Source organism: Sinocyclocheilus rhinocerous, unplaced genomic scaffold (genome assembly GCF_001515625.1).
Source record: "Sinocyclocheilus rhinocerous isolate Xijiao unplaced genomic scaffold, SAMN03320098_v1.1 scaffold905, whole genome shotgun sequence".
Taxonomy (NCBI): Eukaryota; Metazoa; Chordata; class Actinopteri; order Cypriniformes; family Cyprinidae; genus Sinocyclocheilus; species Sinocyclocheilus rhinocerous.
The window spans coordinates 1051008-1075612 of record NW_015659390.1 but is presented as its reverse complement, the minus strand read 5'-3'; the positions used below and the strand labels follow the sequence as shown (position 1 = coordinate 1075612).

The 24605-nt window shown below is 37.5% G+C and overlaps 2 long non-coding RNA genes across 2 annotated transcripts; one reads left to right on the top strand and one right to left on the bottom strand.

Annotated features, from left to right (window-relative positions):
• The first annotated feature begins 374 nt into the window (after positions 1 to 374).
• LOC107723753 (uncharacterized) lies at positions 375 to 11267 on the top strand. The gene is made up of 5 exons (XR_001637958.1): positions 375 to 722; positions 4339 to 4497; positions 8021 to 8084; positions 10590 to 10695; positions 11191 to 11267. It is a non-coding gene; the product is annotated as an uncharacterized LOC107723753 (long non-coding RNA).
• Positions 11268 to 15019: 3752 nt separating this feature from the next.
• Positions 15020 to 16435, bottom strand: LOC107723754 (uncharacterized). The gene is made up of 2 exons (XR_001637959.1): positions 16229 to 16435; positions 15020 to 15622 (listed from the first exon to the last, which is right to left on the bottom strand). It is a non-coding gene; the product is annotated as an uncharacterized LOC107723754 (long non-coding RNA).
• Between the last annotated feature and the right edge of the window lie 8170 nt (positions 16436 to 24605).

The window sequence follows — 24605 nt, the reverse complement described above, 5'->3', positions numbered from 1 at the left end:
ACCCAAACTTTTAAATAGTAGGTTTTTTGTTGTTGTTGCTCAAGTAACGACAGGTTCCATTGCTGTGGTTTTTTTTGTTTGTTGCCCAAAAAAAAAAAAAAAAAAAAAAAAAAAGAAGAAGAAGAAAAAAAAAGGTTTTCAGGCTAGACCAGCATCTCTAATATATTTATTTATTGGCCAAATTATGGAACAATAATAATAGTGATTTTTAGACTTTGATTGCACTGCTAATGAGGCTAAAAGTAGGCCAAAATTGAACAATTTCAGTTTACTACTAAAATGGCCATATGTGAGAGTTACAACATACTTTGTTATTTTACACCCTTCATAACTACAGAGTTGTAATCCACTTACTCATAATGAATTCTCTGTGAAGTGCCATCTGCCGGATTATGCACAGTGTCTCTGCCTTGACCTTTGTGTAATCGTTCAACAATAACAAACCCTTTCAGCTTCTAAAAAACCGCGGTAAGAGAAATCCCTCAGAAAATAACCCGTCGTCAGAGAAAAAAGAGCTGGCTAAGAGCCTATGTGTCATTTTTCTCAGTTGAGCTGAAATGATTGGCAGCATTGTTCATGAAATTCAGATGTTAGGGTTATCTTCTTCTAATTAAAGCAGACAGTGGACCGGGATTTGTTCAGGAGCCAGACAGAAATTTAAACGGACTGTGTAAAGCTGTAAAGAGGCTCCCGAGGGATCTCATTATGAACTATATGAAGAGGTCAGTGCACACTCCGTCGCCTCCATGCATGTTAATATCGTAACATGCTTGTATGTACATATAGGTGCTGAGTGGTTGATTATGTAGTTGGGTGATTTCCATTATTACACTGACTCCAAAAACAGGCCCCATGCTCATGACTGAATTTACTGGGGTAATCAGTGTTGTTAACTGTGTGTTTGTGTGAATAATAATGGAGTAGCTGTTTGAGGCTAACCACTAACCATTCTGCTTTGGCATACGTGCCTGTGTTCCCCATCAGCACGCTTATCTTGCACATGCACACAAGCAGATATAGTGTCCACTTTTACTGTCAATCACAGCTTCATCTGATTGTATCGGTCTTCCTATATTTTGTGCTTGGCTGGATCCAATAGACTGCAGTGAGCAGTGGAGGAAATGCATGTGACCAGAGTGAGACATGCAACTATTTGCTTTAGAAATGATTTCAGTTGCATGTGTGGTAATGGTGGTGTATTCTGTCTTTCATAATCAGTACTGAACCTCATGTGGAAATCAAAATAAGTTCATTTTCTCCTTTAGACCTGATAATGAGGTAGGTGTTCGTGTGTGAATAGTGTTAAATGTGAATCAGCAGAGTATAAAATATTATTTTGCTAAATTTGTATTCTCCATAGTTTTATAAAAATGCAGTTAATTCCAAAAATGACTTTAATACCTTTTCTGTGATTAAACATTAAACATTTTCAATTTCTGCTTTTGAATTTTTTTTATATTTAGTCGTGCTTGAAAGTAATGGTGTTATAAATAGTTTGATCTTTTTTTTATACTACAATTATATTATTTTTTCAACAACAAAATATTATTAATATATGAAACACTTTTGAAAAACAGTGTGTTTTTTATTTTTAAATGATCAGATATGTTGACTTTGATATGTTGACTTCTTAGTCATAACTCAGAAATTCACGATATTTGTAAAAAAAAACAAAAAAAAAACAAAAAAAAAAACATTAATATGACTTTTGTGGAAATATGAAAATAATTTAACAATTATTTTGTATTCAAAGTGAATAAAAAGTATCAGTCATTTTTACATGATGGTTACACCACCTTTTCATTTTAGAGTCAGAACAATTTGCAGAAAATGGTAACCATATATATAAACATATTACATTATTTATTATACAAAAATGTATGAAATAAAGATGAATGCAAATATTAGATTTCTAAAAACTTGCCATCTTGTTTGTAACTTTTTTGGACCATATTGATATTAAAAACATTTCCATTTGACCAACACCTTTTCCATTTAATGAAAGTGAATTAAGATTCCCGAGATCCAGTGTGAGAGCAGTGTAAATCTGATCTGTAGTGTCTGGACCACTGGAGGGCACTGTGGTTCTGTCAAGTCAATCTTCACACCTTCAGCAACGCGCTTCCAAAGCTTCAATGAAGAGTCTCGTTTGTGTACTGAAGGAAGCCGCCACACAACTTCGGAAACATAAGGATTAAAAAGTTTGCTCTTAAATCACAGATGTAATCTCAACAGCATAAGTGTGTACGAGAGGCTTACAGACGGAGTCTGTCTGTGTTACATGCGTGTGGGTGCCGAGAGATGTCAAAGATTCAAATGCACAAATCAGGTAAACTCATTGACAATGACAACCAACATTCCCTGGAGACTCCATCGCTTTTTGCTTTTTAGTCACGGGAGCAGGAATGATATGTATTGAGGGGAGGGGGACATTAAAGCACTGGTATTTCAAAGCCCTTTTTATCCAATTATCTTTTTATCCAGATATCTTGAGATGTTCATTTTTACAAGAGTTACACATGGATGTAGATGCTTTATTTGAATATTTGTACACTCCCCCTTTACGCCTACTTCCTTGAGATAGCTTTTTAGTAGAGGTAAGGTTAGGCCTAGTATCTATCATGAGTCTTTCCTCAACAAATCTTTGCTTTTGAATTAATAGTTAAAGACAACAAATTGTTATTATTATTATTCACAATTGTCAAAATTGTTTGTCTCTCCCTTTTTAAGCTTGTGACTGACTTCCTGCCTTCTAATGCCCGGTTCAGACTACACGATTTTAGCCCGATTTTGCCACGATTTGCTTGACGTAGGGCGTCGTGTGGATTCGTAAATGACAATGGGCGTCGGGACGCAAGAGTCCATCGTTTCAGCTCGTGTAGTGTGTCATAGTGGACGACAACCGAGCTGGCGAACTATAGCGGAAGCGCTTCAGCAATGTTTACACTCTTGTTTTCAGAAGTCAGTCGCTAGTTCCGCCTTCTCGATGACATCACGCGCGTCGTTAAAGACGGTACGCGATGAATGGTCGGGAAGCAACGTGTAGTCTGACATGTTTCTTGTCCACGACACAAGATTTTAGGAGTCAAAATCGTGTAATCTGACACAGTGACTACCGTGACCGACAAAAATATCGTCCCTCATATGAATTACGAATTGGTTGAGTGAATGATACAACTCATTTATAATGCACAAAAGGCCACTTCCTTTTCTACGGAGCCCCGCACATGACATGCGAGAAAAAAAAAAGTAAATCGTGCTCTACTTCCTGTCCGCATTCTCATAAAATAGTGTGGATGCCTCTCACTTAAAATGATGCCCAAATTCTTATTTGATGCGCAAATTATATCGAGCGCACAATTTACTTAAAATTAGGGAACGAATTAGTAAATTGTGTGCACGATTTACTTTTTACCCCTGCATGTCATTTCACTTTTTGCCACCTACTGGCGTGATTCGCGTGAATAAAGAGAAAGAGCAATAGAACTAATTAGTGAATGAATGAATCTTTTTTTTTTTGGTGAACTGGTTTCAAATCGAAATTTCCAAATTAAGTTTCCGAATCAAATCTAAGCCTCTACTAAACCAGGCATTACCAAACTTTCTCAACCGATGAGCTCTCCATCCAGACTCTTGTTCAACTCGAAAACCTCATGACATATAAATAGCAACATTCAACATTTTAAAATTAATTCATTGCCTTACTTGTAATTAAAATATTTATGTGTCTCAATTCTTGGTTGAAAAAACATTAAAAATATGAAGAAGCTGAAGTAAGAATATGTCAATCAATCATTCGCTTAGAAAAGCATTGATTTGATGTCCATCTGTTAGAGCTTTATTGTAGAGATCATATTTGACATTAGGTTTTATAATGAAAAAGAGCATGCTGTTAAAACACACTTCAGTCAGAGCAGATGCCATGTTTTATTTGATGTGATGTGAGGGACAGAAGTTCAGCATGTTCAATGTTTTTACATGTTGTGAACCTGACAAACTTTAAATATTTATTTCGGGTGACAAAACACATGATTTTAAATGTGTCAAATATGATGCGTAATAAATTGGAATTGCATACAAGCACACTTTTATGCTGCTTTAGCATGCAAAAATGTCTACATACTTAATCTTATTCGAAGTACATACTTTTGGATGAGACGTTGCATCAATGCATGGATGAGTCTGCTATGATATGTCTGTCTCCATCTGTTTTCATGCGTGTGTGAGAGAGACAGAGTTAATTTGTGACATTTATATGTGTGTGAGGGACAAACAAAAATAGCAAGTGTCAGAGAGAATGGCAATGTACCCATGTTGTTATGTGTTTCTTTCTGACAGAGCCCATCTGCACCAAGGCTTTGTCTTCATTCTGCTGTAAAGATGAGTTCTTGGCTGCTTGCTGTGTCATGGCATTTCAACACCATCAGAAAATCATTACAGATCAGAGAGGAACAGGAAGATAGACATGTCAGATGTTAGACATACATTGTCACACAGGTAATATATCTACAACATTTTTTTGTTCACACAAGCTGCATTCTTGCATTACGAACAGTTGGACGGAACATAATGTACATTTATAGGAGCTTTAACTCCCATACAGCATATCTAGAGATGCTCATCACACTCTAGATTCATCTGATTGGTCTATTGTTATACAACCGATATTGATCTGCAGTTTTCAGGTTTTTTTTGACCCAGAGTCTTAAAGGGGTCATATGATGCTGCTAAAAAGAACATTATTTTGTGTATTTGGTGTAATGAAATGTGTTTATGCGGTTTAAAGTTAAAAAAACACAGCGAACCGCACCAAGAATAAAAAGCAACATTGTAATAATTTGAATCCCTGTTTCGGAACAAAGCAATCGATCTACAGGTGTGAAAGCACCCTTAAATGCTGCAAAATACAGCAAGATTCAGGGCTAACCTTGCAGTAATAATAATAATATGTTGATGATGATGGGCCTTTCAAAATGGCTTATGCTTTATACTAGTGGTCTTTAAATGGGTGTTTAAAGAAGAACTACAAATTTAGGTTCCTGGAAACGTGACTTAAAGGCATGAGATCTTAAAGAGGTAGTGCATGTTTAGACCTGGCACATTTACAATGCAAAAAAGCAGCCCCCCAAACACAAACCACAAATAAAGGTGCAAAAACTTCCCAACTTACAGGGGTTTTGTCACCGTTTATTACTCTCATGTCTTTGATTCTGTGGGATACAAACGACGATATGAGAATTCATTTGTCTGTACAGTGAAAGTCAATGGGGTACAAAATATTTATAAAAATTAAAAAAAAAATTTCCCCCCCCCCCCCAGTGGCAGTCACATGGAACTTGCAAACTGGTCAAGAATCAACTGTTACGTCCTCTTATTCACCTTGTGTTAAATTAATGAATTTACTCTTTTTGAATGACTTTTTTTTTTTTTTTTTTTTTTTTTTTTCCTTTCTTTTTTTTTTTTGATCACACTGCTTTAGTACAAAAATTTTGGTAATTCTAATGCTCTTATTTTTGATTAGAATGCATCGTTAACATACGGCGTAGCTGCAAAAGTTCAATAATTCAAGCTTAAGCTGGATCTGAAAATTCTGCATATGCATTTAGTTGGAACTCCATGCAGCTTTTGTACTACCCTACTTTGGAAATGAATGAAATGACTTCCAGTCTATCATTTGTTGGTTGTCTGAGAAAGGCAGTTGTTTGTCAATTAAAAGATTTTTGAATACACTATTCCTTTCTAAAATAAGCTTGAAACAAATAATCAAATACTTGCAGGTCTTTAACTTAAAACACTGTTTGATTTAGTGATGATTACATGGCGGTTCTGAATCTACGAATCCGCCAGGTCTTTCTGATGGAACTCCTAAAGTTTCAGTATGTGCCGGTGCTTTGAACATACAACACTCCCCTCCCCTGCACTATAATTTGGTTAGATGTTGATTTATGAACTAATTGCCTATAATTGCTTCTTAGCACCACTATTAATCCATGATGTGTGGTTCCAGGAGCACATTAGTCTGGATTTGTATAATGAAGTAATTAGTTCAATTATAGAAGAAATAAAAGGAAGGAAAAAGGATGAGGAGGGGACACATATTTTTTTAGAAAAAGAGAAGCACTTAAATGATAAGAGAGACGATGCCAGTGTGTGTGAGACATATTTTGCTTGCGCGTGAGCTCATTTCCTGCTGTATTGCTCATCTCGCTGAATTAGTTCCTTCTGTACCTTTCAGCGCTCTCTCCCGTGTGTTTTCATTGTCATCCTCGCCCAGTCTATCCTGTCTCTCTGAGGTTGACGTACAGACTGCATTATCTGCAGGCATTGTCATTGTTATTAGCCTTGTGGATTGCTTCAGGGGGTATGTGCAAGCTCAGGGGAGAAGGAGCCAGGCTGGATAATTAGTTTTTCCTCAATGCCAGACGAGCGCGCCGCCACTGTCGTGGACTGGAAACAGGAAGTGCAAAGATTGTCAAGGCAACAGCAGCCAAGCTGCATTCCAGCGCAGCCTCCCCTACATTCCCATCAAAACACTGACAGGACAATGGCAGCGGTCTCGATGGAGGTAACAGATTGCTGTCATTATGTTCTGTCAGGTGCTTTATTGCAGAAACGTCTTTATGAGAAGCAGTGGGAACTGAAGGTGTCGACGTGTGCGACTGTCTAACTGTAGTTTTAATAACACACTGGAAGAGATAACAGACACTTTGAGGCAAGTATCATTGGTCATAATCAGCCATCAAAGGCACATTTAATATTGTGTTTCATACTGATGAACATGGCTTCATTAGTGTCCTGAACATCCGTTACTCGGTCTGCGTGTGTCCTCTGGGTGGCGTATCTCTGATGATGTCACAACACTGAGAAGGGGACAGCGACGGGGTTGATACTCGGCCTTGGATTTGGTTCTGTTGCCATGGGATACATATATGCTAATAAGCAAGACGGCCACGCTTATGAGTACTGCGCCAGCAAATCCAAGCAGGAGGCCGTAAAGTAGAGGCCATACTCTGTCTAGCAGATGGGGCTGATAAGGTGGTACTGGTTGCCTTTTCACCACCAAGTCCACGTCTTTCCAGGTGAACCCTTTGGCTGTCAAGCAATCAGAAACAATTGTTGGCTTGATTCATTTATTTTGGATAAGTTACAGTTGCTTACAGACAACTATATTTTATATGACTCTTACGTTGACAGTTTAAGTAATTTAAGTAGTTGATGTTGTGTTTGCAAAGGTAGTTCTCACACACACACACACACACACACACACACACACACACATAGTAACAATAAAGACAGTAAAGACTTTCAGTTTCAATTACAAATAAATGTTGTTCTTTTGAACTTTCTATTCATCACAGAATCCTGAAAAGAACTAAAAAGGTTTCCACAAAAATATGAAGCAGTACAACTGCTTTCATCATTGATAATTAGAAATGTTTCATGAGCACCAATTCAGTATATTAGAATGATTTCTGAAGGATCATGTGACACTGAAGACTGGATAATGAATGCTGAAAATTCAGCTTTGCATCATAGGAATAAATTCAATTTTTAAAATATATTAAAATAGAAAAATATTTGTTTTAAAGTGAAATAATATTTCACTTATTTATTTTATTGTATTTTTGATCAAATAAATGCAGCCTTGGTGAGCATTCAAATACATTTAAAAATCTTACCGACCCTTGTTGCATAATTTCTGCCCCAGTTCATAAACAGCATTTGCTTAAATTAAGAGGCCAAAATGGCTTGTTCTGATATCCACATCATCAGAAACCCAACAATTCATTAACAATACCTAATCATTGTTCAGAGACTAGGCTAGCTCTTGACTAACATTCACGACCTTTAGGGGGGAAAAAAACTGTATTATCTTACTTGAAAACTGTATGATAGTGTCCCCTTTGAAATGTATTTGCATAATAGCATATTTTATGGTTTAGATATAGAGACCCAGGAATATCACTCAGAGTATTTAAAACACATTACCCTTTCTGAGGCATCTCACCCTGTTTTGCAGAGTAATGCAGCACCTCCTCATGGTCTTCATGGTCTTCATGATCTTCTGATGCATGCTTCTCCAGGTGAGTGGCCATTTGGTTGACAAGTTCATGGTAGCCGTCCACATATCTCTGCATAGCAAGAGTTTTGTCCTGGTTGATGTTCTTACCCACCTCTATTAGATAAATAGCACATGTATTGCATTACTTCTAGTCTGGTTCTCTAGTTGTCTTTACTTAATATGGTTTTAACATTAATTCACTTCATTACTTGATTACAATTATGCTGGAGGCAGTTAAAGCAGCTGTTTATTCATGACATTCATTTCATAGTCGTACAAGACACAAGTGATTCTTGCAGCACATTAAGAAATCAAACACACAGTAATGGCCTCCATGAACGCCTGGAAATGAGATTAACTAAGTGTGCCGGGCCCAATAAATGTACCAAGTATAATAAAGCCAGAACAACTGAAGAAGACACACATGCCGGAACATAAGTATGCAATTTATCCAAGGTGCTGTCGCTGAGTGGCTACTCCTCATCAGAGCCCATTTACAGGCCGGCAATTAAAGCTCTTGTAATTGCCGCATTGTGCGTTTGCCGTACGCACCAGGTTCTGTTTGCAGAGGAATCTTTTTTATTTTCTGCAGCGCACTGCTTTGACTGAAGGATGTTCTTAGGCTGTATGTTCTGGACTGTCATTTTCCCCCCTCTTCTTCTCCGTTTATCCTTTTCTCCCTTTAACGGAGATGATGAAAGGAACAGATGGCGTGTAGTGAATCTGATGTCAGCTCCAGCGAGCCTGCTGTCATATCGTTTGCACCTTCTCATATCCGATGCCATTCGGCTGTGGAGTCGCCTGAACGCCGGACCACAATCACTGCCAGAGGAGTGACAGGGTGCAAAGCGCATCCCATCAGAAATGTATAAAAATAACATTATGCGCTGCTGAATTTCATCTTTTGTTGTGTAAGATGGATTGCTCTGAATTAGCTCGATGCTTATTGCATCAGTGGTGTGCAAAAAACAAAAACAAAAAAAAGCGAAAGGAAAGGTGATGAAAAACTTTGCATCTTTGCAGAACTTCAGTTTTTCTTGCTGGCTGGCAATCTCCATTGTTGGTTAAAGAATGGCATGTTAGCTGTGGTTTTTAGGGGATCTTAAAGGTGAAGTATGTCGTTTTACTATATTAAAACACTTTCTTCTATCCCAGTTTAGTTTGTAGATGGATCATTCTCAAAAAATATTGACTTACCGATTTATGCGTTTTGAGTTCAGTTTCTTTGAAATTGGACATTTTTACAAACCTTAAAGAACCATCTGACTTTTGTTTTTAGGTTTTCAAAAATCTAAAAGTTGTTTTTTTCTCTTCTCCAAATCTATTTGACACAATGGTCAAGAATCTGTTTATATATATGTTTGTTTATATTTAAATGTGTATTTTTTATCTTCAGTTTAAATTTAAAACTTTTGAATACCTTTGCATATTTGAAACTATATTTAATCTTGAGATATTTATGAATTTTGGAAAGTTGATAGTAGATGACTTTGGCACAACAATAAAATTTGTGTATTTGGGTAAAAAAAATTAAACACTTATAAAACACTAAAACTACATTCAATAATTTTCATTATTTACAAGTGAATTTAGGCTTAATGACATTATAATTTTCTTCAGTATGAAGAATGGATGTTAATTTTAAGATTTGCTAAAGATTACAGGGTTTGTTAAATTATAAGCACTGTATTTTATATTAACCTTAGGGAGTGTTAGATGCTGTCAAAGGTAATATGAATTATATAGAATAAATAAAAATAGTTGAAATGAACATGCATGATTAAATATTCAGCATCTGAACAATTAAAACATACATTTAAAATAAGACTGCTAAATTAAAGAATCTCTAATATTTGCCATTATGATAATATATTGTGCATCTCTACTCAATATTATACATATTGCAGGTTGGTTTGAGTGATGTGGTGCATTGCATGCGTGTCAATGTTGTTGTGTGCGGCTGACCTATGGCAATGTCAGTCCTGCCGATCTGTTGCAGTGCACGAGACAGCCTGTCGTAGTATATCTGCTTGCCGTGAATCTGCAGCCAGTCCTTAAGCGCTGAGCGACAGGGGGCCTGCTGGTCTGACAATCACACACACACATGCACAATATCAAACGTGCTGCAGACAGGGAAAGCAGCCAGCAATAGAAGCAGCAGCTCTTCAATTGTTCAGGCAATTAAACAATTCAATCATGTCCCACTGCCTCGATAGATTTCATTTCTGATGAAAAGGGATTATATCAACAATTAGTTTGGTTGAGATGTCTCTCGAGTGGACCTCTCGATGGCAGACTGATGTGTGCAGTGGAGATAAACAAATACATTTGGCTGTTCATGACCTCTTCATTTACTGCAGGATGTGTCACTTCACACATCGCACTGCTGGAATTCATTAGCATAAAACAAATAAGTATCAATTTATTAGAGCTGATTTAAACTATTTAAAGCAGCGGCTCTCGTGTTTACCATATTTACCTGTGTTTCTGCGTCTTCTTGAATGCAGTAACTGGTTCCTTTCTGCAGATAGTCGGTCTAAGTGTTGGAAAATGCTCTCCTCAGGTTGAGATATGGCAGAGATGAGCTCCTCACACTCATGAGCTGTCAGCAGCTCCACCAGGCGCTCCAGTTGGTAAGGTCCAATGTCCTCTGCCACTGTGGCAAAAGTGGAAAAATCAGACACATTTCAATATGTTGTTTTTTCCCTCCTAATGTTAGTCTTTTTGCACCAGAAAGTGGTAATTTCGTTTAACATGACCATTCTTGAATATGTAAATCAGCTCTCAGTTTTGATTGACTAATCGTTTTGTGTGTGAAATGAGTAACCTCACCTCTAGTTTTTTGATATGGAAATGTGTGCAGTCATATTCTGATGTACACTTGGTTGTGAATACTAATGTTTTTTGAATGTTAGATGTATAGTTCAAAACTGAGGTCATTTCTTTTTTTTTACGCTTTTGAAAAAGCCTCTTATGTAGGGCTGCACGATAAATATCGCACAATATTTAATGCGCATCTCGTCAGTAAAGCTGGTTCTTAATGGATATGACAATGTTAATGTATTTGGTCTTGGCGGAATAGATCTGCTACGTTGCTAAATTGCTGCTGTTGGTTATTGTTGTTGCAGGTTATTGCTGTTGCTGCAAAGCAAGTACAGGAACTTGCTACTGCCAGTACATACGCTGATACAGTGCAGTGAGTATTGTGTTGATTTCATTTGCTTGGTAACAGCCCAAATGTCTTATTATTCTAATTCCCTGATTAAATGTAAGAATTTGATTTAGAAAAAATGGCTTTATAAAGGTTAAAATGCAAAAATCAGTTTAAACTTATTGGAAAAGATTAATTTCTATCAGTATGAACTGACCACCACACAGAATATGAAGAATATTTAAAAACATTATGAGTCAGCTGTCTTTGGCAGTCCTTAAGGTACCAGCACAATAACACACTCAGCAAAATATCGTCTAATTATCGTTATCGATAAAATCCCATAAAATATCGAGATATAATTTTTTGTCAATATCGCATACCCCTAGTTTGCGTTAGGGACCCATCAGCCTGTGCCATCTAGAGTTTCCATAGGCGGAAATCCCGGGGGCGTCAGGGGGGACAGGACCCCCATCTGAGGGTTGTCCCCCCTAAAAATATTATTAAAAAATCACGCTGTGTATTGCAAATAACAATGTTTTATACTTTAAATGTAAGTAGTAAAACAACACAAACGCAAACGGGGCAAAAATGCGTTTTAAGTTTAGAAACATTTTGAGTCTCCCCCTCTCTCTCCTCACAGTGCTTTGGTCCAAATGCCTGCTTTTCTCTTTTACATCACCTCAGTGTTGCCAATTGGGCTACTAACACTGTTGCCATGGGCTGTTTTTCATGTCCGTGGGTTGAAGCGACCCCAATAACGTGATATTTAGCCCCTGGAATGCGAATTTTGCGGGAGGAACCCCATTGAAAAACGTGTATTTTACTGCCCGGAACACGATTTTTACCAGGGAACCCCCCTCGAAACACGATTGGGCTAGTTTGAGTAGCAATTGGCCGGGTTTTGTTGCGAAAACCTGGTAACCCTGCATCACCTACACACACACACAAGTTCGGTGAGCGAGAACAAAGTCAATAGTTATGGAACTCGGCTGTCAAGGCTATTATATTCACTTAAACATCGGATGAAGTGATTATTTTCTCTTTAATACAGATGTTGCCGATGTATTTTTCGATGGGTCCGCTATGTTAGCAATAATAACGTTACCTGCTTGATGGATAGTAATGTCTACAACGGACAACAGCTTGAAGTTGTCTAATTTGGCACCGTCTCCCTGCTACACTAATAGTAGTAAGGCTTTCCTCTGTGTATACTTATCCTTACAAGTAAAATTTTAGCGGTATTATTTTAAGACATGTTTTCTTAAAGAAGTTATTTTAACTTGCCGTATTAATAACATGATACTTGTGACAATGTCCTCCATTGTTATAAATTATTTATTCAACAGATCAATTAAAATAGGCATTGTTGAGATGCAGTACAATTAAAAAATGTCCGGTTATAATAATTTGTCATGTAACCATCCCACCCTTCTCTCCAACGACATACAGTATATATACAATTGTGCCTGAACCCATAGATATGTAAAGATTCCCTATTCGACCGCTCCAGATACGTTGACGCGTCCGCCATTTTGGAATGGTCAACTTGATGTCATTCACCATAATTATCAATGCGTATTCAAAGATATACGAGCGTATAACTTGCTGTTGTAGATGCACACAGTCAATGCGCTCAAAGGTTCACAGACCATTCCAAAAATGGCAGCTGGCTTACATATTGCGGCCCATAGAAACAGTTGCTAATGAGGCAGCTATGTATATAAATCTATGCCTGAACCATTCTAGGTTTAAGCTACCTGTGTCACGCTTGACAGTCTTTATGGCAGTTGCTATGACTGCAGCTGATACCATCCTTTGAGGAATGTATAGAACAGCTGTGAATATCATGGGAGAGGCAGGCGCGTGATATTTGCAGAGAAGAGGTGTAATCAATTAATGGGGATGTGTGATAGGAGAGACATGTTTCACCCCTCTATCACTGTCACCTTCAGCAAATAAACCATCCTCTCATGTCAATACCACACAGCAGGTGGATCAGTCAGTCAGAACTTTGTGTCTGGTTATTATTTGCATCTGCAGTAAGCCATCTTCACTCACCTGTATCATCAGCAAGATTTGGGCTGAGGAAAAGGAGGAGGAAGAAGCTGCGCACCGATGCTAGCATTGTAACTGAAATCTTGGAGATGGCAGTTACATCTCTTGGTCTGTCTTTATTTTCAAATCGTCCGGAATCATGAGTCATCAAGTGTGGAATTTGAAACTAAACAGTCTGTTCTGTTCTCTGCACAAATGGCTTTGTTTGGCCGGTTTCTGCTGAAGGAACAGCCAGTGCTGGAGGCTGTGATCACCACGGCCTGAAATAGTCAAGGTCATCAGCAAGGACGCCTTGTCATTTCTCCTCCTTTCTTGTGTGTGTGTGTGTGTGTATGTGTATATGTATGTATATATATATATATGTATGTATATATATATATATATATATATATATAAATCTTTTTTGTTGATTTCTGCTGCTGAGTAAAATTTGTAGACTGGATATCTGTAATTATTTAAGCTTGTTTCTTGCTACACGTTCCTGTTTACTTCGAGCTGTTATATCAGATTTGAGTGAAATATAGTATTTTTTTTTCTTTACAATGTCTGAGATCATGTGTGCATGTTTTATGCTTAAAAAAGCTGTTTGTATTTAATACGGATATTGAACTATTGAACTGTGGTGCCTGGCAAACCAAAACCAAAATGCGCAACACCGAACAAAGCCAAATCACAGCAAATTAAATGAAGTCATTGTGCTTCAAACGCTGCCTTGATGCTTTTCCAGCCTTTTAAAATGTCATGCATGGTTCACATCAATGCATAATAAGAACACACAGTTCTGTGCTTTAAGATGGTAAGTGTGTATTACACTGCCCTCTAAAACCCAAATGCATTTCATAATGTCTTTTTTCTTGATTATTTTCTTTTTTTTTCTTCAATTTTCTGCAGACTCATTTTTTTTGGCCATCATGGTGGCTGGACATTATCCTCTACTGTTTGAGCTAAGGGAATGTAAAATAGTACAATTATATTTATACTATTTTTAACACTGTTAAAGAGATGGGCAGGTGTTATGTAAGGTATAATGTACAGTCAGCCTGTCATTATCACATAATAAACCTCTTCAGTGTGATATAACCCCTCTTCGCTTTGTGCCTGGGTTTAGTGTTATTGTGATAATGACCAGCCTAATGGACATGATCTCTTACATAACTCTACCAATCACTTTAAAAACAAAGCTGTGCTTGAAAATGACCAATGAGATGTATGTGATACCATTGTTTTATATGACGTTCCTTATTGCTTTGGCTGAACATGTATTTTCAGCACTGTTATCTCATTTTTGAGGCCTTAAATATAGGCCCTGATCAAGTCGAAACATGATTTAACAATCAAGAAGCAAGAGTGCTTTGTTGAGCGTAACCTTGAGGCGAAACTCTTAACTTTGCATTTATTTTTCATTTTCGAGGAGCAACTCCACAAGGGGAATCAACTAAACTGCTCAAAAGAAAAGTTTCTTTGCATTGAATGTTGATGAACTCTGTAAAGCTGAGGGTGTCTCGCTCTGTACTTGCCTTGCTTTGAACTCGCTTCACCTCAGCTTGGCTTTGTGTGAAATCATTTCCAACATTAACATCGTCTCAACCTCACCACATGCATGCAAAGAGCAGGTCACATGTTTGGTGGACTAATTGAAATTCATCAACTGCAACATTCATATTCCAAATGCCAAGGGAATGAGTAAGGGTTACGTTTTATTGTAGTGGTTTATTGTCAGGATTAAGCAATTCACACAAACACATTTTGTAAAGTGAGTTTATTAGTGTGGGTTGAGAGGATAAAGGCTGAACCAGCATACATAAATACATTTTGGCAGGCTTTGTGAATCTTGCATGTGTGGGTGTGTGTGTACTCAGCCCGCCTCGGCTCTCTCCACAACAGTAAATGAACAAACATGCCATGTTGTGTGGAGCTGGAGCGGTGCGCTAAAGGGCAGGGTGAGGTACGACGCTTTACATAGATGTTTAGATACACTGAACTTAAATGCACAATAGGACAGCGGGGGCTTAACATTCACAGCGTTTAGCATGCAACTGTCACAGCCTGCATTGATCCGTGCAAGCATGAAAGCACATGGCAAATTATACTACAACGCAAAACTAGCCATGCATGCCTTTGAAAACTTGTAATTGTGTTCTTGACATGCGTTTCACCTTGCATCTGTGCTGTTTTTCTGTTAAGCCCATGAAAACAGCCTTTGCAGCTTGTGGAAAAAGTGCTCTTTCCATGTCTCCTACACTTCACACCACTGAAATCTGATTGGACAGCTACACAGACTCCGGTGGAATGAAGGATAGAATTCACAGAGCAGATAAAACCACTTTTCGGCCTCCGCAGCACGTCTGTACCTGTTTGAAGGATGACACAACATAAGCACACTGTCCATTTAAAAACACTGTACAATTCAAATTTTGAACATTGAAATTTCAAATTCCATTTCTAATTGATACTATTTTGTTGTGCAGGTTCAAAATGTTCCATTGCGAAGGCTGTTGTTGTGTTCAGAGAGTGTGAGAGAATGTACTCTGTGTCTTGGCCTCTCCCTTCAGCGAGCCCAAACCTGTCTCTCCCTCCGTGCCTGTAGGTCATACAGGTAAGAGGCCTGTTTGCTTTGCCAACCACAGAAAACTCTGCATTTTGACTCCCAACACAGTGTAACTCAACCCTAAACCCCCACCCCCCGCGAACATGCTTGTGTGTTTGAGAGGGGGGTTTTCCACACGTTTCAGTACTGATCTGAACTGATTTATCTACTTGCATGCACACAATCAAAATTGAAGTTGTAATATATTTATATGCTTTAAACGACTTTTTAGTTTGTCTCTTTAACATCATTATCGCCTAGTTGAATGTAGAAACACTTGAAAAGAAATCAACACAATATTTTAAAATATTTTCAGTTCAAGACAACTGCTGTTAAATGTTACCCACCTTGATTTTGACCACACACTCACCTTGCTCGTGGCGTTAGATCCAAATTGGTGCTAAAGAAACAAAAAGTCAGAAATTGTTTTCTGTTAAACCATGCAAAAATAAAAAGGCCTAAACTTTTAGTATGAAGGTCTTTTAGTTTTTAGTTGGAACTAATGTGCGTCCTGTCGTGATGAGCAGCAGTGTGATCCTCTTTCTCAGGTCTGTCTTTATTTGCCTACCTGCTTCAGGTAGCGCTGCTACATCAGCAGGCAGCGACCAATGGGAATTAGCCTTTTTTTGTAAACCGCACCCCTTCGTATCATAAATCTGAACCACACCTAGTGCCACAAACTCTGTAAGTAAAATGTGGATTTATAGTATAATTTAAGTTTGATGTTTTGGTTTGCGTACTGCACTCTGCTTGCTTATTTATCTCAAAATAATTTAAGTTCAATTTGACTGCTAAAGCATAGCTTGCATAGCATTCAGTGATAATTCTTATTGTATTATGGGTTTAGGTTTTTTATTGTTGTCCTTTGGCACATTTCTGCATATATATTCATTCATTTTTACTCTAAAATACATTAAAGTCATGTTTCAGTATACATCCGTTCTTTCCCATGTTTTTAACAGTACCATTACCTGTGCTGACATGACATACAGCCGCAGACTTTAGTCTTTATAGCTGAAACTTCCTTCACGTTGTATCACAAAAACAGCATGTTTTTTACAATGTGCGATGAGCTCAAGTCTGAACAGGAGCAGGAATGCCCCACCCCTCCTGTTGATTTCTATAGGCATTCGAAACAAGACAATGGGCATGTGGGTAGGAAGCAGCGGGGGTTTGACTGATTACAGATCTGATGGAATTCCTGAGGACTAATTCTCACAATCACCTGGGAATATTATTTCATGTGGCACATTTTGAGAGCCGTGTGTGTTTTGTAGGATTTTGTCTCGCTTGCCATGTGTAATCTTCTAAATTTGCAAGCTGATACAGACACTGATGTGGTACAGTTAATTAGGGCAGCTTCTGGAAATGGTGTAGTCAATAAAACACATGCCTATAATAGGTAAACTTTGCAAATGCCTGCAAAAGAGGATGTGGCACTCAATAGTTTGACCCAGTCCCCACTATATAGTGTTGTGTGATGCCTTTGAAGTATTGCAGAAGGTCAGTTTCCCGTTTTCTCTAAAGCTAGATTCATGTTCAGCGCTGACCACTTCTAAAAAGAAAATAAAAGCTCATTTCACTTCATTTGTTTTTTGTAGATTATGAATCTGTATGAGGAGTTTGCAGAGCTGTCTGAGCATGCAGTGACCACCCATTCTTTCTCTGTCTGTTCTTGACCCTAAGGAACTCTACATCAGAGGGGGAGGTTTGAAATCCTGTCAGATAAAATCTCTATTGCAGGTGTGTCACTGTCAGCACTGTCTCTGTGAGTGTCTCCAAGCACTTATGAGCATGATTACTTATTACTTATGAATTTGTGCTTTTATTCAGCAAGGATTCATTAGGTTGATCAAAAGGAGCAGCAAAGGCATTGAAAATGTTACAAAAAAAAATTCTTTTTCAAATAAATGCTGTTCTTTTGAGCTTTCTGTTCACTAGAGAATAAAACAAATATTATATATTAAAACGTTAAACCATAATGTTTTAAGCAGCACAACTGTTTTCAACATTGATAATAACTGAGCACCAAATCAGCATATTAGAATGATTGCCGAAGACTCACGTGATACTGAAAACTGTAGTTTTTACATTTTAAAATGTATTGAAATGGAGTTGTTTTAAATTGTAATGATATTTCACCATATTACACAAGTACATACATTCACCCTTGGTGAGCATAAGAGATGGTTTTAAAAACATTAAAATTGTACCAACCCCAAAGCCTAAAAGTGAAGACAACATTGAAATTCTAAAACATTTGTATCAGTTTCTGATGATTTATAATGGAAAAACATTTATCAAATTGGATTAGTGAAATGTTCCTGTTTTGTGTTAGACTTTTGCTCCCCACTGTTTGCTCTAAAGGCCACTGCAGCATTCTTAAAAGTACAATGCAAGCACCTGGTCAGAACCCAAAGAAAAAAACAAAGAAACCAGTAGTCAGTAGTTTAACTGACCCAAGTCAAACTTTGGCGGAAAACAAAAGCTGTGTCAATGGAGGTTAAAGGCAAACATCCTCCCTGCTGTTTGAGGATAAAGTCTTTGTCCCCAAGTGTTTGTCCATTCAATCAGCTGTAGAAATCACTCATTCTGTCCCCATGTTAAATCTTATATACACTAGAATGAATACCACGTTAATGTTTTGATTTTTTTTTTAAAAGCATATATATAATATATATATATTTTTTTAATATTTGTAAAATATTTTTAAAAGTAGTTAAGTAAATATTTTATTTAAAATTTGATGTTATATATATATATCTACCCGGTCTCATGGCAAACTAAAATTTATCACACTATTAACATTTGTCATGTACTATGGTTTAACTACTATGATTTCTACAGCTGACTGGACAAACATTCATTGTAAATATCAAATTTAAAAAATATGATAATTTTTTGAATTTTCTGGCAAAGAAACTTGTTGAAAATTTTAAATTAGACTTAAATATTGTGTGTTGGTTGGTTGGTGGATTTTTAACTAGCAGATCCCAAAGAGTATGTGTTAATGGGGTGTTGTCCAATGCATTGTTGTCTTTTACTGGTACCCCACAGGGTTGCGTTTTGTCCCCTCTCTTGTTTTCTTAATATAATGATGATTATCGGAGTGTTTTTGAGGGGAGACACATTATTACATTTGCAGATGATTCTGTGATTGTGTCTCTCCTCACTGAGTCAGATGGGAGTCATGGTCCAGTGGTAGATCATTTTATTCAGTGGTGTGATGCTTAATTTTTAAACATTAATGCTTCTAAAACAAAAGAGATGTTCATTGACTTCCGTAAGAAGAATTTTGTACCTGTGCTGGCTGCCAGGTAGAAGTGGTCAAGGAGTACAAATATTTAGGCACTGTGTTTGATGATAAATTAAAATTTGAGGCAAACACTGATATGATTAGAGGGAAAGCTCTTCACCGTATGTATTTTCTGAGGAAACTTTTCATGTGGATGTTTCTTTTATGAAGATGTTTTATGCTTGTTTTATTGAATCTATTTTAAGTTTTTCTATTATCTGTTGGTATGCCAATTTGAATGTAAAGAACAGGGGTAAGTTGAACAGTATAGTTAAAATGTGCAGTAAGATAGTGGGGACTGATTTAAGGACTATCACACAAATGTATGACTATAAGGTGACTAAGAAGGGCCAGTTAGTCCTTTCTGATGTCACCCATCCATTGTGTAATGAATTTCAACTGCTTCCTTCTGGCCGGAGATTTAAATTCCCTTTGTGCAAATCAAACAGATACAAGAATTCCTTTGAAACCTGCAATCATGTCTTTAAATGACTTATTATAAATGTGTGTTTTATGTGTGTAGTCTTGCTGCTGTATGTGCATGTATACTGTTGTCTACATAAAGAATAGCCTTTTAAGGACAATAAAGTTAAGTAAAGTAAAGAATATTATAAATACAATCTTATATTTATTTTTTATTATATTTATTGCAATAGGAAAAAAGTTGCTTGCAATCAATGCATCAAGGTTTCTCTACTGACAAACAACAAACCAACCCAAAATAATCGTGTAAGTATACCTTTTTGTTACCTTAAGTTAATTTGATCATTGATTTTAATTTTTAATTAAATCATAGACATGTGCATGTGCATTCAGGTTAAAAGAGACAATTTAATGATGAGGTGAAACAGCAATAGACTCAGATCAGTTTTATTGTCAATGCAACGAGATTGTGCTGTGGCACTGGGGAAGAGATGACCTATTGGTCAACAAACCAAGCATGTGTAATATACCTGGCTGTATTACTTTGATACTCCAGGACACGGCAGAGTTCTGCTTTTCTGACCCCCATCAAACAGACACACACGCGCACACACACACAATGGTGCTGGATTACAGTAGCCTCTTCCCTGTAGGCGGCAAATCTGTCTCAACGCGCCCAGGAATGTATTCATTCTTTCTTTCTTTCCCTGTATATGTGTGCGTGTGCAACTCCAGAGAATGCTAGATCGCTCCATCTACCTCAGAATCTACCTTTTCTCTTTTCTCTCTCCTATGAGAGCATGAATACTGATCGGTTTAAAGACTCGAATGCATCCCGTTTCCCCCACGTCTGACTCATGCATGCAGGAATGCAGCTGTATTGTGGTTCTCTGCTCTGCTCATGCGAAAACCTCCGGCTTGCACACTATGACATGAAAGCCATGATTAGAAAGTATCCTTTGACACATAAAACAAGTCCGTGCGCTTCACCTTCCCACTGCTATTAGACATATTAACCTGTAATTCTTGGCAAAGATGCTTTGGAATAAATGTAACAGCTTGTATAACTTAAGAAAGGTGGGGGCTTCCCTATAGGCGATGTATGCCGTATACTGCTTTCTCTCAGTTCATCTCTCTCCATTGCTGATGGGAATGCGGCTTCTCATCGCCCGAGTCTGTTCTGACTTGCCCAAGCTGGAATGCGGCAGCCATCTAATGTACTTTTATGTCCAAGCAAATTGACAATGAAGAGTAGCATTATTTTACAGCATAAATATTACATTCCTGGTTTGAATGCAAATTCGAGGCGTCGCCGTTGGAATACGAATAAGCTGTATTCGCATAACGCTGACTGTGAATGTGATTTGTCCGAGAGGAGGTGTGTGTATGTGTGATTGCATGTGTGTATAGAGACGATTGAGATTTGTTTGCATAGGACAATTACTCAAGTCACGTTAGTTACAGTGGGTTGTGTTTTCAAACATTACAAGGTTTCACAGCATTAGATGAGTCTTAGTTTAGTTAGCTTAGCTTAGTTTAGTTGTTAATATTTAGCGAATTATTCTAGGGGACTGAGGTACATTACTTATCACATTGGGACTTTTGCAGATTCAAAAATTGTCCCACTAAGATTCATGCTGCATACAGGCCCTCATAGACCCCCTTTACACATTAACAGGCAGATAGATATCTGTTTAGTGAAAATTTTTTGTTTTGTTCAAAATATTGATTAATAATTCTTCCCATTATTTCTTGCTCTTCTTTTCTGAATGAGCCTCTCAGTAAAGGAAATAAATAGGAATTAGAAGTGAATAAAAAGGAAGAAAATGTGGGGAAAGTAATAAGATTCCAGTGACGTAAGTAGATAAATAATTGGATGCTGGTGAACAAATTGCAACTGTCTGTTGTCTTTCACATTGCGAGAGCAGAAATAAAATAAAAAGCCACCCGCAACAGCGCTTACACTTTCATTAAAGCAACATATGTTTATTTCCAGCGTAACTCTTACTACACATTATTTATGTAGCTGAATGTGGATAACGAAAATGCATGTGGTCAGAATCTAATCCTGACCACCTCCAAATTTGTTTTGAGTGATCTGATCACAGTGGTCTTTTTTTTTTTTTAATTATGGGCTTTTTATGCCTTTATTTGAACAGGACAGTATAAAGTAGGCAGGAAATCATTGGGTAGAGAGAGAGGGGAAGGGGATCGGCAAAGGACAACAAGATGGGATTCGAACTTGGGTCGCCGCGAGCGCAGTTGTGCTGTATGTCGGCGAAAAAACCACAAGGCTATTGGTGCCGACCACAGTGCATCTTTTAATGTAGTCAAGCATTATCCGATCCCCGAATCTACAGGTGTAAATGGGCCTATAGTTTCTAAACTTATATGTATGTATATATATATATATATATATATGTATGTATATATATATATATATATATATGTATATATATATATATATATATATATATATATATATATATATATATATATATATATATATATATATATATATATATATATATATATATATATATGTATGTATATATATATATATATATATGCAGAAATATATATATTTTTCCCATTTACTTTAATGGAGGAACGCATTGAATGCATATATAATTTCCATCCCGCCTCGTGTTTTGTGAGAATGCCCTGAGCATCTCATGCGCATGGTCCCCTTCATTAGACATGAGAAACCAGTGCTTTTCCGCCCCTCTTCCTGACACGCTGTAATTAAAAGCTGGGTAATAACAGTGGAGGGCTGGCATCCCAGCAGGCCATCATCAAAATGCTCTTTTCTCTCAGCCTCACTTTTGGCCCAATCAACACATTAGTACCAACTCACTGACTCCCCGGCTCACTGCGGGTGCTTCAGACCATCAGCGAACTCCTAAAGTCTACATATTCTGCATGCTACTGTCTGTCTTGAGCAGAAACTGACAAAATGCCCCCCAAAACACAAGGCGTTGTTGAGAAGGTGTGCAAGTTGGCTTTGCTTGGAGACATTTTGCATGATTATCCGCTTGCCGTTAAGAGGCGCGCAGGCGTCCCCGTGCGAGGCAGAACGGCTTGCCAAAAGCACTCCACCCACTTTTAGAGCTGCCTTCCGTGAGCTTGTGCTTGCCTGTTCCGTGAGCTAAATTCCTGGTGTTCTGTAAAAACCCTCGTCACCATCACTATGGTAACTTAAGCCTTGCCAAGGAAAGAACAGCTGGAGGGCCTGATTAGAACAGAGTGCAGCCCTCTGTGGACGAGACAGTGCACGCTTCACACAGGTTGCAGGTTGAAGCGCCGTCCTCAGAAATGCAGCTCCGCTCAGAGCCACAGGAATTTGTGGGCCTTGTTTAATTCGACGTTCAAGCGAAGGAGAATATTTTAACAGCATCTTCGCATCCTAGGGTGTATTGCATAATTAAATCCAGAATTTATTGCTTTTTCACTGCTAGAAGCTACAGCGTATAAGTTAAGAAGAAAAGTTTTGATCAGAGACAATTGTGTGGGAGCTGGACAGCCAGAACCGATCTAAGTGGTAATAAAGCCCAGTGCCTTGTGGGATAGAACAGAAAGTAATTTTGGATGAAATCAGGCTGGTTTAGAATAGGATTAGAACACCATGAAGTCAATATTCACAGTGTGCGTTTGATCCTGAAGCCTTATTCTTTTTGAGAATAGATGCTCTTAGGTTTTCTTCATTTAAGGTTTTCTTGTGTGTATTTTAAGCATTGCTAATTATGAGCCGAGAGCGAGACCAACCGTAGTGTTATATTTGCATATTTGTAATATTTGCAAATTATAGTTACAATTTATAGTATTTAAATGTTATTTGTGCAGTTGTTTCAATGTTAAAAATATTTCTCAACTTGATATGCAGAGAAAACTATACATCTAAGCATAGTAGCTCTAACTCAACAGTTTGTTATTATTATGGCTTAAACAGCCATTTTATTTGAAATTCGGCTTGAATGAATTAAACGTTACGTTTTTGCAGAAATGAGCGATTTCACCTTTAAATGACTTCAGTTGTACTTAGCTTATCTATCTGTGTTGAGTTGAAAGAGACTACAAATGTAATGAGATTTAATAAGAACAAAAACTTTACGATTTAATTTCATATTTTAGTTCTCAGAACTGTTCGTCAGTAGAGGTAATTTTTGAAGTTGTCAATCAGTTTAATCTATCGTTCCTTTTATAGTAACGGGCAGAAAGGAATTAAAGTTTTGTTGGAGTTCTAAAGTTTTGTCAGAACTTTTCATGGATTGACCCAACACCTGTCAATGCCTCATAACAATCTCTCAGATATTTTCATTTCCCTGGTACCTGCAGAAATAATGGGACTCTGATTAGGGTGCCAAGCATGTCTAGATTAAACAGAACCCTGTGAGCGTTGGGCAAAAAAGGCTCAATGGAAACTAATTTGGATTGGCAAACTGTAGCGACAGACAAAACATTGAGAGGAATATGAGGACAGTCGGTATCTATGACTTTATTAGTTAACGCAGTGACTTCACATTGTGCAAACATGCCTTTGATTTGCTGCTGTCCTAAAGGGATAGTTCACTCAAAAATGAAAATTCTTCCAAATCTGTACGAGTTCCTATCTTCTGGTGAACATTTTCCTGGTACCTGCAAAAGGTACAAAGACATTCTGAAGAATGTTGGTAACCAAACAGTCGATGGTAGCTAGTGACTTCCATAGTATGGAAAAAAATACTATGGAGGTCAATGGATGTCATCAGCTGTTCTTCAAATTCTTCACATTCTTCATATATCTTTTTGGTGTTCAACATAAGAAAGAAAAAAAAAGGTCCATTTTCTATTGTCTCAAAATTCACTGTCAAACCAAACAACTTTTTTGTTGGTCAACGCGACAAATTCATGTGACCAACTTGAAAATGAGTGACAGCTGCATAAGGAAGCTTATTGCCCTATGCGAAACTCCCAAATGCGCAGATTTCTGTTGTATTGACTGGATTGTAACTTTAGCACTTAAAAGAACATTTACAGTTTAGCTTTTTAC